Source organism: Moschus berezovskii, chromosome 13, assembly GCF_049115385.1.
Source record: "Moschus berezovskii isolate FMDL1 chromosome 13, NW_MosBer_1.0, whole genome shotgun sequence".
NCBI classification, from domain to species: Eukaryota; Metazoa; Chordata; class Mammalia; order Artiodactyla; family Moschidae; genus Moschus; species Moschus berezovskii.
In genome coordinates, this window is record NC_142472.1 from 53,705,605 (window position 1) to 53,723,039 (window position 17,435).

Genomic DNA, 17,435 nt, shown 5'->3' on the forward strand with positions numbered 1-17,435 from the left:
CGGGTCCCCACCTCCAAGCTGGTAAGTGTTCTCTTTCCATCACAACCTGCTCCTCCTGCCCTGTTCCCTTTGGAGACAAGTGAAGGTTGGGGGTGTGGGAGCGATTCTCAGTTCTTTCCCATTTCTTCTTTAGTGATGAGCTACTTTCCAGGCGACTGAAATTTCACCTGTCTTTCTGGGCGGTTATCATTCCCCCCTATTTCTGTCTCCTCCCATAGGCTGTGTTTTTCCTCCTCAGTGTGTTTCAGACGTGGCTACTGCAGGGTGTGACCGGGGGCTTGGTAGACTTGAATGCGGATGCACCATGAACTGTGATAGCCGCGTGTATCTGTCTTGTTTGCACGAACAGGCCCCCTTTGGAGGGGGGTGGTGTTTATGGACCCCTTTGTTACAGCGGTTGTGACTATACTCTGTCCCCAGGGAGAAAAAGAACTGACGTTACTTGTTGAATTGCTTGTGAAATCTTTATGTCAGGTTTAGTGGTACACAGAAAGCTTTGAAATAGATTTTGATTCTGGAATACATAAAAATTGTCATGGTGATGGGAAAAACCCAGCCCTCTACTGTGCATTTATATCCGCTATTTCCATCTGATAAGGTTCAAATTTCTTAAGTATTTTTGTGCATTTATGTAATATTTTTGGTCCAAATTTAAGATTCAACATATTGAATGAAACTAAACAGTAGTCCTAATTTGGTTATGGTCTGTTTGGTATCTGGCAGTATGCTGATTGCTGACTGTGTGGTACTTTGGGAGGTTGTAATATTGTTTAGTCTGAGTTTGAAGAGGAAGGATATTGTGTGGGGAGGCCAGAGTGACTGCCCTCATATCTGAGTTACATCTGTCCTTCTCCTGAAGGAGCTTGGACCTGCAGGACTCAAGGTATAAGTGAAGAAGTACCCCCTCTTTCCGGCAGTTGTAGAAACTCTGTGGGTCCCTCTAGGGGCCGACTGTGGTCCATGTGAGGGTCAGGGTTGAGAGAACCAGGTGGGGCTGGGAGTTAAAGGAATGGACAGAAGCCAGGGGCATATGGGAATCAAGGTGGGTCATAGCAAGGAAATAGACACCATGGAGACACCCAGTAGGTCAGTTTCCCAGGTTCTCAAGAACCAACACACAGTCAGAAGCGAGGGACCATTTATAAAGGTGAAAGCAACTTTAATCATTGCTAAGGAAACCTCCTTTATATTTACTAACGATGGCCTGGGATGGACTTTCTAACACAGCTGCAGCGAGGAAGGTGAGGCCAAAGCCAAGAGCCACGCCAGGGTCGGGAAGTCGGACCTTGGTCTCCGCGACAGTTTCTTGATGGAGATGTCATAACACTGGTCCAGCGTCCCCCTGTGGTGTGCATGGTGTTATTCTAGACAGCATGAAATATAAGCTTCTGTTTTTAGCCTCCAGAGCTTCTCATTGAGGTGAGAAGACAGAGCCTCTGCATCCAGAGGGAAACCTCAGTAGGAAGAAGAGGCGTTGGGTGTTTATCTGGGTGCTTATCCTGAGTTCTGTTGAAGCTGGAGGAGCGGGTGATCAGGCTGGCCTGGGGGTGCTTAGGAGATGTTATACGAGGTGGGACATCAGTGAGGAGGATGTAGGGAGGGCCCTTCCCCCTCCCACCTTTCCATGCTGTTCACCCCTGGAGCCCATTTCCTCACCAGTAAGCTAGTTAATTTCTGCCTCGCTTGTTGGCATCATGCTTGTTGTAGAGATTAAACGGGACAATTTATGTGAGAGCCCTTTGTAAATGGCACCATGGATTCAGATGTAAGGTGTTATTAATAATTTGCCATTTGCAGCAGGAGCCTGTTGGATCACTGCTCTGTTTTAATTCATTCATCATATGTAAATGAGGTTGTATCCTTGCAATCAGAGGTGTTTGATGAAGGTCATGATTAGACATTGAGGGAAGGAGTCAAAGAGACTGTTTTTTAGTAAGGTTAGTGTATGTCTGAGATCTTACAAACTTATAAATACATAATTAGTACTGAAAATTAATGTTTAATGTGAATCTGGAGGGCTTTAAATTTTTGGTTAATAAAAAGAGGAAATATGTCTGAAGAGTAAGTTACTGAGCTGTGAAAAAAACAGAGTCCATTTAGTAGCAAAATCACACAATGCTTCTCATTCCACATTCTAGAACAGACTATTTTTAGCATCTGTTTGAATCAGTGATGAATCCCAGTTACAGGATTCAGTAATTAAAGCAGAGAAAAATATAACATTGTGTAGGCAAGAAAATCTTTTTACTTGAGTTGACTCTGTTTCAGGGTTCAGACTGCTATCCTCGGGGTCTGCCCAGAATTGTCGATCTGTCATCCCCAAGGGTTCACAAACAAGAAGAAGAGCGCCAGGACCTCAGCCAAGGACACAGTGTCCCCTTTTTAAGAAGGGAAGTTTTAAAAAAATCCTTGGGATGTCTTTATGGGTAAGCTTGTGGTAACTGTGTCATCTGCAGGGTTCTGGGAGAAATGCTCAGGGATCCCTGGGCGTCCCCCTGTTTGCCTGTCCTCAGACCCTCCCTGATGGTCAGTTTTGCCCCTCTGTCTCCTGCATCGGTTCTGCTGCTTGGTTGCTTTTTCTGTTCTCCGGCTGCTTGTGAATGTTGTGAAAGCACAAGGCACACAGCTGCCAGTTGGTCCCGGTCCACATTTGTATCTAATGGTTGTGGATTGTTCCATAACGTTGCTAAACAGCTCTCTGAAAACTTGCTCCCAGTCAGCAATCTCTCCTCGAGCTGGGAGCCTTATTTTATCCTATGCAAGTTATTATTACTTTGTCTTTTATGCCCCTTCTGCAAAAGCTCATTAACTGTTGGGCTGCATTGAATCGGGGGTTCTGTTGACCCAGATTCTCCTGCTGCTCCCCTGGGTGGAGCCCAGCCCTTGAGGTGGTGACCATGGGACTGACACCAGGGCACAAGGCACCTGGCTGAAGTAAAGTAGGTCACGAAGATGCAGTATGATTTTTTTTTTTAACCAAGGCATTTGGGAAAGTTCACTTATTTGACAAATGCCTTTTGATCATTGCTTGGGTGCCAAGCATTGAGCCGGGTACTGGGAATTAAAAGATCTTTGGGAGTGAAGAGTGCAGTTTTAGGACTCAGGTGGCTGCCCACAGCCAGACCTCTCTGCTGTAAGTGTTAAAAATGTTATATGTGTATGTGCTAAGTCACTTCAGTCGTGTCTGACTCTGTGCAACGCTATGGACTGTAGCCTGCCAGGCTCCTCTGTCCATTGGGTTCTCCAGTACTCCAGTGAGTTGCCGTGCTCTTCTCCAGGGGATCAGACCCTTGTCTCTTACGGCTCCTGCATTGACAGGCAGATTCTTTACCACTAGCGCCACTTGGGAAGCCCTAAAAACATTATATATATATTTATAAATGCTAACAATCATAGTTGGCAGAAGCAACAAATAATTAGAAAATCCACTTTTCCTTTAAAAACTCTTTGTTTACTGTTTCCAAACTTTTTCAGTCTCTGAGTTCTTTGGTCTCCCAGTAGCTCGGGTATCTTGTGCTGTGGTGATGAATAACCAGGCAAATGTAAGACCAGACCTAAATCTGGGCTTCTTCGATCGTCTTGGTTTTAGACTCCCGTGTTCTCGTTTACTGGTTCCCTGTTTGTTTTGTTCTGGACCCAGGATGGTTCAGGAGGTCTCTGAGCTCCTTTCTGTGTGAAACCCCTGGGGGTATAAGGATGAAGTGATCCTCCCGCAGCCCAGGGTGCAGTCACAGTGCCCAGGGACCAGGCAGGGCCAGCGCTGGGTCAGCAGTGGAGGCTCTCGGGGCAATGTTACCATGTGGGAGACCAGCTTGTCCCAGGGATCATTCCTTTGATTCTTGGTCTCATTTTTGTATTTCAGGGAATTTAAGTGTAAATAACCTGCCTTAGAGGGTGTGATTGGGAGCCCAGTCTGAGCTGGATTCTGGCTCCAGAGCCCACCACACCGTGCCATCCTGCATCGCCCGGCTGGTTTGGTGGGCACAGAGGAGGGGACGGGCTCCACCTGCAGCTGGCAGTGCAAGTGATCACTCATTGGTCAGGGGGGCCGAGGGCGTACAGGTGGGAGGGCAGGTGTGGGCGATGCAGGTGGGGAAACCTGTGGAGCCTGCCCAGGAATTGGCTGTGCCGCCTTGTGGGGTGGGGTGGTGTGATGCTCATGGCGTGGGGGCCCCAAGGAAAAGCCAGCGGAGCCGGCAGGCTGGCCGCCTTAGGGAGGGTGCACTGCGGCCCCCAGTGCCTCTGACGCACCTGCATCTGTGAAGGGCAGACTGGAACACCAGGGAAGGCCAGAGGGGCTGGGAGCCCTCCCCTGCCTTCAGATCCCTGGAAGCTTGCAGAGGTGAGGGCAGGCTGAGCTGGATTCTTTGGTTTCCAAGGGCAGAGAGCACGGGTTTGAAGTTTTAAGATAAAGGTGCAGGCTTGAACCGAATACAGAGCTGGTGTTCACACTGAGAGGTTACAGTGTCCCCTGCCTGGGCAGTGTTCAGGGGTGGGGCAGCCCAGAGGGGAGCCTGCACTGAGTGGTGGGTGGCTCTCTGGCCCTTCCCACTCTGGCCACTGCATTTCCTGTAGCTGCCCAGACCTTGGCAGAGAGGACAGATGCTTTATTTTATGAGCAGGCTCTGGACCTGGGAACTTTCTGACCCCCTCATGACGCCTTCATATTTAGGTGGTGGCGGAGCACTTGTCTGTATTGACCTCGCATCGTCCCTGTGCCTCTGAGGACAGGAATCAGTCTCGTGTGTCACTTTATTCCACACACATATTTAAGTCTTGCCTTATTTGTGGTGGCTGGTCCTCTCCTCCCAGGACACTCTGCGGGTCGCCCTGGCCACATAGCGCTTTTGGGCCTCGTTTCCGCCTGATTCGTGACTGTTTCTTCTGTGTCGTAGGAAGACGCTCAGTGATTGAATGGATTGTGAAGTGTTGGTGTGGCCCAGATCTCCATCTGGGTTATTTGAGTCTCTGGCTGGGGATCGTTAGCCCAGAGGTATGGGCCAGCCATGGCTCTCTGCACAGCTGCGTTGTATCAAGAATTGATCATTTTGTCTTCCTATTATACTGGGTAGTTATTGATCATGAAATGAAGGGGGAGAAAGTATTGTTTTTATGACCCTAGCATATAAGTCTGTGATACATACTTTTTAAATGAACAAACACTTAAAACTGGGAGAATTTTTCTTCATCTGCCTCCTCATAAGATAATTAATGTGGTTTTATTAATTGTTAAATGAGTGTCCCTAGTTGGGAGTGGGCTTTGCAGGTCAGCTGACATTATTTTTGTGTTTTATGTAGCAGTACCTCTCCTGCTGCTTGTTTTATGTGTACACGCATACACACACACCTGTTGCTCACCAGGTGAAGCTCTCAGGGCACTAGGACCATGTCTTACACACCCACACCCCCCCACACACACCCTGTTCCTTACCAGGTGAAGCTCTCAGGGCACTGGGACCGTGTCTCACACACACACACACACACACACACCCTGTTCCTCTCAGGTGAAGCTCTCAGGGCACTGGGACCGTGTCACACACACACACACACACCCCTGTACACGCACACACGCGTGCACACACCCCCCCCACACACACCCTGTTCCTTACCAGGTGAAGCTCTCAGGGCACTGGGACTGTGTCACACACACACACCCCTGTACACGCACGTGCACACACACACACACACACACACACACACACACACACACCCTGTTCCTCTCAGGTGAAGCTCTCGGTGCCGGGACCGGGTGTACCCCTCGGCACTTCTACACGGTAGCTCCCTCCGTGTTGAGCTGAGCTGTGGGGCCGGCTAAGTGTGTCCCTAGCGGCCCTGACCTGAGAGGTGTAAAACGACTCCAGCTCCACTGGAGCTGAAGCTCAGATAACCCACCTGAGAGGCCAGGCAGAGCAACACGGAGGTTGCTGTTTTATCATATTGTTAGACACGCGCTTCTAGCTAAAACCATTCCTATTAGACATGCTGATGAGATGTTTCTCTGAAGATGGTAGAGTCTGCATGTTCCGGGCTGCTTACTGTCTTGTATGTAGAGCTTGCTGTGTGCAGAGAGAAGATGGTTGATGCTATGATCTCCTGGATGGAGAGGAACTTAGAATCTGAGTCTGAGGAGGAAGGTGGCCCTGGAATGCAGTGCAGAAACCACCATCCTTGACCATGTATGTGTGTGTCATATGTATGCAGCTCCCCATTTCTGGAAAACTGGAATTCAGAAGCTTAGGCGGGATGGCAGGGACCGAAATAGTAAACAAATCCTGATACAATCAGATTAGGTTAATTATTGGCAGATTACCAGTGAGTTATTTAGACACAACCTGTTCTCAGGTTAGATGTTTTCACATCACAGAGTTCCTTCTTTCATGTTGACTTTGGATGTTGTAGGAACTAAGAGGAAAGGGCAAAATCCCAGGGACAGCTTTATTATCAGTGACCTTTTTAAAGTGCTTTTAGAACAGAATACGTTATTTTGTAAATAAGTTCAGTCATTTCTTTCACAGAATAGTGTAGACCAAGTTCAGCTGAACCGCTTAGGAGCTGAGTGGCCTGTAATGTATCTGAAATGACCTGAACTCACGATCAAAACACTCTCCTCTCCCTTCTCTGCCTCCTTTTTTTAGAAAAAGGCATATTTTTCTAGACAGATATTTATCCTGGCTTCATTGACTATCCTTGATATACATTATGACTTGCTGTAGTTTCAGAATAATAGTTTTTCCTTAGTCTTTATTTTTTCTCCCCCCTCCCTTTTTATTTTTGTACTTCACAGGATAAGGGCTTTTAAGTTAATAGCAGTGTCTTCAGGATTAGGCTGTAATCTGGCGCCAGCACGAGTGCACTCTGATGCCCCATGTTGAGGACTTTACTGGAGACCTGACTGGACGAGGACAGCCACGTCTTGGTGGGATTTTCAAGGGAGGAGTCTCTTAAGCTCACTCAGTTTGTTCCTCTGTCCTTTGACTTCTTCATCCATCTATTCCACAATAATTGCATGTTTATATGCCTGCTTTTTAATATGCTATCTATCTAAGTTGGTCATAACTTTCCTTCCAAGGAGTAAGCGTCTTTTAATTTCATGGCTGCAGTCAGCATCTGCAGTGATTTTGGAGCCCAAAAAAATAAAATCGGACACTGTTTCCACTGTTTCCCCATCTGTTTCCCACGAAGTGATGGGACCAGAGGCCATGATCTTAGTTTTCTGAATGTTGAGTTTTAAGCTAACTTTTCACTCTCCTCTTTCACTTTCATCAAGACATTTTTTAGTTCCTCTTCACTTTCTGCCATAAGGGTGATGTTATCTGCATATCTGAGGTTATTGATATTTCTCCCAGCAATCTTGATTCCAGCTTGTGCTTCTTCCAGCGCAGTGTTTCTCATGATGTACTCTGCATATAAGTTAAATAAGCAGGGTGACAATATACAGCCTTGACGTACTCCTTTTCCTATTTGGAACCATTCTGTTGTTCCATGTTCAGTTCTAACTGTTGCTTCCTGACCTGCATATAGGTTTCTCAAGAGGCAGGTCAGGTGGTCTGGTATTCCCATCTCTTGAAGAATTTTCCACAGTTTATTGTGATCCACACAGTCAAAGGCTTTGGCATAGTAAATAAAGCAGAAATAGATGTTTTTCTCACTGCAGATGGTGATTGCAGCCATGAAATTAAAAGACGCTTGCTTACTCCTTGGAAGGAAAGTTATGACCAACCTAGATAGCATATTAAAAAGCAGAGACATTACTTTGCCAACAAAGGTCCGTCTAGTCAAGGCTATGGTTTTTCCAGTGGTCATGTGTGGGTGTGAGAGTTGGACTGTGAAGAAAGCTGATCGCCAAAGAATTGATGCTTTTGAAGTGTGGTGTTGGAGAAGACTCTTGAGAGTCCCTTGCACTGCACGGAGATCCAACCAGTCCATTCTAAAGGAGATCAGTCCTGGGTGTTCATTGGAAGGACTGATGCTAAAGCTGAAACTCCAGTACTTTGGCCACCTCATGCGAAGAGTTGACTCACTGGAAAAGAGTCTGATGCTGGGAGGGATTGGGGGCAGGAGGAGAAGGGGACGACAGAGAATGAGATGGCTGGATGGCATCACCGACTCGATGGACGTGAGTTTGAGTGAACTCCAGGAGTTGGTGATGGACAGGGAGGCCTGGCGTGCTGTGATTCATGGGCTCGCAAAGAGTCGGACATGACTGAGCAACTGAACTGAACTGATTGATGTGCCTTTCTCTTGGTATTCCCTTTTCCAGATCTGGTGACCACCCCTCAGTTCAGAATCACAAGCCTGCAGCATTTAGAGCTGCACTGTTCTGTCTCATAGCCACTAGCCATGCATTGCTGTGCACGTGAGTGTGTGCATGCTAAGTCGCTTCAGTCATGTCCAACTCTTTCCAACCCCATGGACTGCAGCCTGCCAGACTCCTCTGTCCATGGGATTCTCCAGGCAAGAATACTGGAGTGGGTTGCCATGCCCTCCTGCAGGGGATCTTCCCAACCCAGGGATCGAACCCTCATCTCTATGTCTCCTGCATTGGCAGGCGGATTCTTTATCACTAGCACCACCTGGAAAGCCCCATGTATTGCTATTTAATGTTAATTAAGAAATAAAATGGAAAACTCACCTCCTCAGTAACACTTGTCAAGGTCAAGCAGTCACTCAAGTGCTATCTGTGACTCGGGCTGTACATGGACTAGTGTCGGTCTGTGGAACACATCCATCGCTGTGGGGTGTGGGTGTGTATGGAGGAGCTGAGCCAGGCAGTGCTGCCTCTGCCCCAGGCCCACCCCTACCCCTGAAACACCCCAGTGCCCATCTGCTCCATTACCCAGCACCTACGCCTCTCAAGTTGATTCCCATTAAAGACTTCTCCCATGTCTCGTTGTAGGTCTTGGTCATCTGTCATCTGAATTAAGGCTGCAGTGTTACCAAGGTTGTGAATTCCTCCCCCATCCCCCATGGCTGCCACTCCTCCCCTGTGCTCTCGATACCACACACATACCGTTGTCACGTTGAATGCTGATTCCTCGTTGATAGGACTTTTCTTCTGGGGTACCAAGAGGTTCTTGTGGGTGCAGTATGGGCTTTGACTTGACAGGGTAGGGACACACACATGAAGCCTGACCCATTACCCCATCAGGTAAGTGTTCATTGAGCAGACAGGAAGGAATGGGTGGGTGAAGGAGGCCACTCTAGGTTGCACTGTGAAGGCTGGAGCCAATTTGGATGCACGGAAACCAGAAGAAAACAGGCATTCGTGGTGGGGACCATCACAGACACATGCCTATTGGCAGGAAGTGAAGGGCGCCAGTGCTCCCAGGAGTAGCCACTGAGCGGCGTGTTCAGCACCATGGCCAGGGCTTCACTGAGGGACATAGACCTTTGAGTTACCGCGTTGATCGTGCGGCATATAACCGTGTTTCCCTGAGCTAGTGTGACACCTCTCTGTAGAGGCGCTGCGTTTCACACTTCACAGTCTTCACCTGTAACTTCCAAGGAGTTAAAAGATTCACATTCCTCTGTAAAGTGAGGCAGCACATTCACAGAGCCGAGTTAATTCTTCAAGCCCTTCACAGCTCCTGACTTAGCTTAGATGTGTTGGCCACTCAGTAGGAAAGAAGAGTGCATGTGTGCACGTCCCGAGGCGGTCCTGTGACGCACATTGTGTGATGTGGTAACTAAGAGCAATGGTGGTGGCCAGACAGCCTGTCCGAACTCTGCCTCTCCAAAACCGTGTCGTCTGGACAAGACACCTTCCAATCCCCAGTTTTCTTTTTTTTTTAATGAGGGTGTTTACCTGTGTCAGCCAAAGAAAACCACACCTGGAGTTATGCTTCCCAACATAAGTTGGGAGTTATGTTTCATTTGGTGGCGGGGGAGGCCCTACTGAGGACTAGAGCCTGGGAGATAGCCTTACGGTTTCTCTGAGGAACTGCTCCAAAGAGATGAGGCGGGAGCCAGGATAAACTGGAGTTTTGTTGGGGAAAAATGAACAAACATGTAGTTGAACATCAGAAGGTCACTGCTGCTGCTGCTGCTAAGTCACTTCAGTCGTGGCCGACTCTGTGCGACCCCATAGATGGCAGCCCACCAGGCTCCCCCGTCCCTGGGATTCTCCAGGCAAGAACACTGGAGTGGTTAGTCATTTTAGTGCTTTTCTGTTTGTGGGAAGATGCAGGGATCTGGGCTCATAGTTCTTCATCCTCTGTCTTAACTGCCTAGGGCCTGTATCCTGTTTTTCTCCATTGTGAATGCCCTCAGGGCTGACTTGTCAGGGCAGCTGCCGTGGCTGCTGGTTGGATGGTGGGCAGCGTTCTTTGTTTATTGAAATGGCAGGGAGCATGGTTCTGTCCTGCCTTGCGAAGGTTAAGTTAAATGTGAGTGACGTGTTAGCATTCTGCTTAGTCTTCAGTGAGACATTTACCACTAGATGACTAATAATAGAATATTAGTTGCATAGCCTTTCACATGAATGGGGAATCCACACTTGTGTTTCCCAAAGGAAGAGGTAACCCAGGGCTGTAAATACAAAGCGTATGTGGACACTGGCCTTGCCCTTATGCACAGCTAGCAGATATGTATAATAACCTTATCCAAAGTGAAACATACATGCTGGTTACTTTCAGAATCATGTAGATGAGGTGATCTGGTTCGGGAGAAATTTGGCCCAGATAATCTAAAACCCAGAGATACTTCTCTGTTTTTGAAAATACGATGATCACTTATGCAAATAACTTAGGGAAAAGTCATTTTTAATTTTGCATAATCAAGTGCCCGCCGTACAGCTGCTCCTGAGAAATGGGAAGGAAGTCATGTGCTGCTGTTAATTTTAAGTGAGCAAACTTGGAGGACACGTGTGGATCAGAGTGTCATTGAACGATATATTTTTTTATTTTCTCACACTTTCAAAAGGATGGTGATGATCCTAACTCTGGGTGTTCATTATCTGCTGGCCCACATACAGCTCACAACACAGCCCTTTCTAGACTTCAGGTTGCTCACCTTCCCGAAGGACATTGCTTCCTGTCTTTTCCTGGGCCTCCTTTCCTAGCTTCACTGCTCCCCTCCCGCCCTTGATCTCCCGGGAAGCTTTTGCTTTACTCCACCCACTTCAGGGCTGCTCTGCCCTTTCCTGCACCTACTGTGTTGTGTTGTATCTGCCAGCATCAGCCACCCTCACAGGGTTGAGCAGGCGTCTTCTCAGTGATTTTTGTGTCCGCAGTGTTGAAAAGCGGGGGCCAGCTTACGCCAGGTACTTGGGAAAGTTTTGTTGGATGAATGAATGCTTGTTCAGTATACCTTTCTTAACTATACTCTCTGCAGTGAACCATAACTCTGGGTAGGAAGCTATATTGTTTTTGGTACCGCATAGCTTCTTCTCACTGGTGAACAGTGTTTAACTTCAGGTGACTCTGTAGACTTGCTGTTACTGTCAGTCATCCTGGAAACACTAGGGTCAGTTCGGCCCACATGGAGTCTTTGTCACTGTTTTATCCCCATATGTACTATTGAAATATTTTTTAAGTGATCACCAAAATTTTTATGGACTTGAAATAAGAGTTCTTGTGCAAAGGATTGGTATTCCATTAATTGAGGGTGGTCACAAGCCTGCGGTGTGTGTGAGCAGTTCCATTGAACAGACCTGTGATTTACTGGGCTTTTGTGTTTCTTCCTTTTGGCTGTTATTTACTCGACTCCTTGAAGTTACTTGCAGAGCTTATTCCGAGAAAAGGAGTGGGAGTCATACCAGAATGCACATTCCTTGTTAGCTCCCTGCTAATTAAAAAAGAACTAGTTCTGGGACTAGAGCTCCCTTGATGAAATAATCAAAATGTGAAATTTGAATTTTAAACTTTCTTGGAGATGCGAATGCATTTTGCTTGCCAGTATTTAATTTTATTTTTTCCTTTTTAGCTTTAATTCTGATTGCTGTTACTTCTGATACCTGAGCCAGTGGTGATGCTACCTAAGGGACATTTCTGCAACCCATAAGTCAACAGCGACACGGTAAGAGTGTGTGCATTTCATCATTAAAGCCATTTAATTTCTAGAACATTGTAGCTCAAAGTGTTAATTTGAAATAGAATAGGATAAAGTATGTTAATGTTTCTAAATAGTTTAATATATAAATATTAACAGCCAGGTAATATATCAAGCTTTTGTTCCTAGTCAACAGTAAGAATTTGAAAGAGGAAAACTGAAATTTGATATATTCATTTCCTGTTAATTTTTATGTAAACCACAAATGTGGCTATGCAGTTTCTGACTCATTAAACTGGGTCTCATTTTCTCAAACCCTGTATATTTTGCCCATTTACTTCAGAATTGTCCTAGTCAGTGAAACAAAGCAAGAAAAAGAAATATAAGGTATATGGATAGGGAAAGAGGCGAAAGCAAATTCAGGGTTCCCCTCGCCAGGGGCCTCAGACATGTGGGGTCGCCTGCTAGCCTCTGATATAGCAGGGAGGGTAGGGGCTGGTAGTCGCTGTTGAATACCAGCCTGTACTATCTACATTTTGGTTTCTGTGGCTGTGATCTGAAACTCATGAAAGCACGGCAACACATTTATATCACTTGTGGGTTTAAATTACTATTTTCTTTTAAGTTTAAAGTTAAAAGTCAGCATCATCTATTGGGAGGTCTTATTTCGGCATTTTCTTCTTTGTGTTAATGTAACTGGAAAGCTGTGTATAGTACTTAAAAGTTATGCATTGGTTTCAACTTCATTAAATAGCCTTTGTATTTTTAAAGAAAAAGGCTATCTGAAACAATGTTTAGATGTCCTCTCAAATACCATGAGAGTATAACAACATTATTTGTTAACTCTAACTGTCACTTAGCTTTGGTGGAGTTAACAGTTGTTTTGTATGCTTGCTGTCATGTCTTAAAATATACTGACATGTTTTGTGTAATAATATAAGATACACTGGAGGAGGGCACAGCAACCCACTCCAGTATTCTTGCCTGGAGAATCCCATGGACAGAGGAAACTGGCGGGCTACAGTCCATGGGGTTGCAAAGAGTGGGACACAGCTGAAGCAATTTAGCACACACACACAATCTTGATAAGCTGCTGAAAACATTGAAAAACATTCCTCAGAGCACCTCGGAAACCGTGGGCCCTCACTTGGTGATGCTGACGGAGGATGTTAGTTGCAGAAACGTACTAAGACTTTGGCACCTGCCACAGCTGGTTTGGAGTTGACGTTCTTGCACTTACTAGTCACGTCACTCTGGATAAATTACCTTTTTTGAGCCCTGAGTTCTTAATCTGTTAAGCTTATCTTTATCTGCCAGCCTATAAAGTTGTAGTGGGTGTCAGTGATATATAAAATGCTTACATATGTATTGATAACATGTTTCCATTTATCATGTGTAACCAGTTTACCATCATCAGCTTTATGATTTTGTTTCTTTGCTTGATTTTCTGTAAAACGACCTGTCTGAACACGGATTGGAAAAGAAGTTCCAGGCACAGGTCATTTCATAAAGGAGTGAGTTTATTGAGAACAAAGAGCAGAGATCACGTGGGCACCACAAGTACAGCGGGCTGACCTCCTGACCGACCAGGGAAAATCAGTGCTTTTGGGGGGTTAATTGAATGCTTTTGAACTGTGGTATTGGAGAACTCTTAAGAGTCCCTTGGACTGCAGGGAGATCCAACCAGTCCATCCTAAAGGAGATCAGTCCTGGGTGTTCATTGGAAGGACTGATGCTAAAGCTGAAACTCCAATACTTTAGCCACCTGATGTGAAGAAATGACTCATTGGAAAAGATCCTGATGCTGAGAAAGATTGAGGGCAGGAGGAGAAAGGAATAACAGAGGATGAGATGGCTGGGTGGCATCACTGACACAGTGTACATGAGTTTGAGTAGGCTATGGGAGTTGGTGATGGACAGAGAAGCCTGGCGTGCTATAGTCCATGGGATTGCAAAGAGTCAGCCACGACTGAGCAGCTGAACTGAGCCAATTTGTATAGCTTCAAGACAAAGAAAATTTCTGTTGAAAGGGTGGCATTAGGTGTTTGGTTAGGGAGAGTACTGGGATGGGCATTTTTGCCTAATTTGGGGTCAGGGAAACTGGCTGGTTAGGATCACAGTTACAAGGGGCCCAGTCAGTTCTGGAGATGACCTTAGTACTGAGCTCAGCTTCTGTGGCCTTGGGGCAGGACTCTGCATCACCTGTAAACCCAAATGATCCTTTTGGAGATAATCATAGTCCACCTTTCGTACCATGTTGGAACCAATAAGGTACCGGGTGTGCTCTTTGAGACCGAGTGTTGCAAATTTTAGATATTTCTCTAGTATATCTCTTCCTGCTTTCCTAGTGCAAACAATTGAGAGTAGTTAACTGAAATAGCCATTCAGTATATCTTAACTTTCTTTCACAAGCACAGCTTCTAGTTGCCAAAAATACTGCCATCAGGATGCTTTTGATTTCTAAAAATACAGAGACTCCACAGATTTGTAGTGCGTGTGCTGGGGAACAGTTGATAGGTTCTACAGATTTACTGCTATTTTGACCTTGTTTTATGTCATTCATATGAATCACCAACATTTGGCTATTTTTGACCAACAAAAGTGGTAATTTTGTATGGTTCAAGTTGATATTTCCGGCTATGCGGATAGTGTTTTCTTTACACGATTGGCAGATGATCTGCTTTTGTATCTTATAGTTCATTTCCTCCAGGACCTTAAATTTATTTTTAATGCATTTTGGACTTTCGTTCATTTCTTTGGCGAATGTCATTCTCAGATGGTTGCTGTAAAGGAGTAGGGTGGAGAAAAAGGAGAGCTGAATCTTTCTTAACAAGAAGAGGAGATGCTGACTTCTCTCCAGGAAGACTCTCAATTTATGGTCAAGTGAGTGAACAGAAATAAAAACTAGAGCCTTTTGAGAATTAAACCTTGAGGTCATAGGTCATATAGTAGAGTCTGAGTCCCTGAGAATCCTTTGAGATTCATGTTTTTCAGAAAGCCCTGTCTTCCTCACAAGTCTTAAAGCACTCTCAATGGTTTCAGCTTCTTAATGTGTTCTTAGGAAAATAATGCAGTGACCACTCAACTTAATCTTGTGTTTGTCAAGTGTCTATAGGTCATATGTTTATTGTACTTCGAATCGCAGGTTTACTATTTTAGTTTTATTTAAAAGGCATTCACGTAACAGACACTTAGTGTGGATCCTAATAAATACTGCAGTAATAATACTGCAGAAGGCAGCTCATGAGCCTGGCCTGCTCATCACAATGTGATCACAGCCGGGTCGTGGTGCTGATAAACCATCCTCCCCTTCCTGTCCAATTAAAGAGGAGAGGGAGGGATGGGGCTAGTTCTTTAATGTGTCAAGTAAGCCTTGATTCCTTCACAGGAGTAGTGTCTGGGGGTTTGGGATCCACTTTTCAGCATTCCTGGCCTTGGTGGTGTGAAGTCTCATTGCAGCCCTTGGAGGTGAGCAGCAGGCGTTGTAGGTGAGGACTGGGGTTTAGTGGAAGAACTCGGATTCGGCTCAATGGTCCAGCTTGTCCGGCTGCGGTGCGGGCGGGAGGCAGGGTGAGCAGAGCAGCTGTCTCTGCTCGGTGCTCACCCTCTTTGCAGGACTGACTTGGGGCCTGGTGAGGGGGGAACACATGCCCTGAGGAGGAGGGAACTCTGCAGGAGGAAACTTTTCCTCGGAACTGAGCTAGCGTTTCTGTTTGCTGGATTCACCGAGCCATTAACTGTGGCCTTTTGTATTACTCTTCTGGAGCCGTGCCCGATGAGTTGCTAAATTTATATTTTTTCTGTGGTTTTTTTTGTCTGTTGTAGTCTTTTGTCCCTTGTCTGTGGCTGATAGTAATTCTTTCTACCTGACCATCATGTCAGAATCTAAATAGGGAATACATTTCCAGCCATCTCCCCATTTGTATTCTGCTCTGCATCTCTCATCCACCCCCACGGATCCAGTTTTAAGCAGTTTTATTGGGCGTAACTGACCAGCAGTAAAGGATGCGTGTTTGAGACGTACCATCTGATGAATTCTGACCCATGCACATGGCCACAAAACCACCAGCACAGACCAGATGTGAGCTCGCACACTATCACTACGGACGTTTATCTAGCCTTGGTCAACCCTCCCTGGTTGCTCCCCGACCTCCAGGCAGCCTCCGATCTTCCCTGTGTCTCTGGAGATGGGTTTGCGTTTCCAGAACGTGACTGTAAAGGGAAAGCACTCTGTGTGTGTCTGCGCTTCTTCGTCTGACACTAGACGTGTGGACTTTCCAATGGCAGGCAGTTTGGCGGCACCAACCTCTGGGCATGCAGTTGACCTCAGTTCTGACATGTGTCTGGTGGAGGGCAGTCACCCCACAGGTGAAGGGTCCATCCTCCACGACCCCCTGCCCGTGCCCCACCAGCTTCCTTTGTCACCTGCACTCTGGCCGACTAGCTCTAAATCCAAGATTCCCACAGCCCCATCTGAGCTTCATGGTGCCCAGAGCCCAGGAAGCCAATTTTCTCACCGGACTCATGGCAGGGTTGTTAGAAGGACCTTCAAGGATGCAATGAGCAGTTTGAGGATGAAAACAAAGGGCGAAGTCTTGCAGGCCCTGAGCCCCTGGAGCTTCTGTCCCCGTGAGCTTAGGGCACGCCACCCTCCTGGCATGTTCATCTGGTGCATGAACCTGGGAGCCCTTGAACCCCATCCTTTTGGGAGTATGGAGGCTTCATGACGGACATGATGCATTAGGACATCGGCATGGGTGACGGAATTCAGCTTCCAGCCCCTGTCCTCTCCTCAGGGATTCAGGGGTGGGACTGAAGCTTCCAGCCTCCTACTTACTGGGTTGGTTCCTCTGGTAACCAGCCCCCCATCCTTAGGCAGGGTCTGGAGTCACTTCACTAACATCCACAGGTGTGGTTCAGTGGGGTTGGCTTGTTTGTGGCAAAAGACACCTTTATAGCTCTTGTCACTTAGGAATTCTGAGAGTTTTTGGAGCTCCGTGCCATCGATGGAGTTGAAGACCAAATATATATATTTGTTACTGTAAATCACAGTATCATAGTTACATAGATGGAGTCCTTCTGGCTGTACAGTTTTTGGTCTGACTTTGGTTCAGCATGATCATCCCAACTTTGTCAACATTGTTTCCCGGATCAGTGATTCACTCCTCGCTGTTGCTGAGAAGTACTCTTTGTTTATCTGCTTGCCTGTTGATGAATTTGGGCTTGTTTCTATTCTGGGGTTGTTTTTGGCTTTTGCAGATGAAGGTGTATGATCGTTCGTGTACAGGTCTTTTTTCGGGCATGTGCTTTTACTTTTGCATGAGTTCCCAGGCGTGGAGTAGATCCTAGGGTCATCCTGAGAAGTGTGTGTTTATCTTTGAAGAACCTGCCAGACTGCCATAGTGATTGGGTCGTTTTCCATTCCCTTCAGCAGAGAACTGTGCTCT

The 17,435-nt window shown here is 46.4% G+C and overlaps 1 protein-coding gene across 4 annotated transcripts in view; it reads left to right on the forward strand.

Annotated features, from left to right (window-relative positions):
- WASF3 (WASP family member 3) overlaps positions 1-17,435 on the forward strand; it is a 72,627-nt gene that overhangs the window by 23,084 nt on the left and 32,108 nt on the right. For 3 of the 4 annotated variants that reach the window (XM_055426347.2, XM_055426350.2, XM_055426348.2), the window contains one exon: positions 11,923-12,015. The gene's annotated coding sequence lies outside the window, so the exon portion shown is untranslated. Of the gene's footprint in view, positions 1-3,002; positions 3,134-11,922; positions 12,016-17,435 lie in introns of those variants that run through there. The other variant, XM_055426349.2, reaches the window with a different exon arrangement.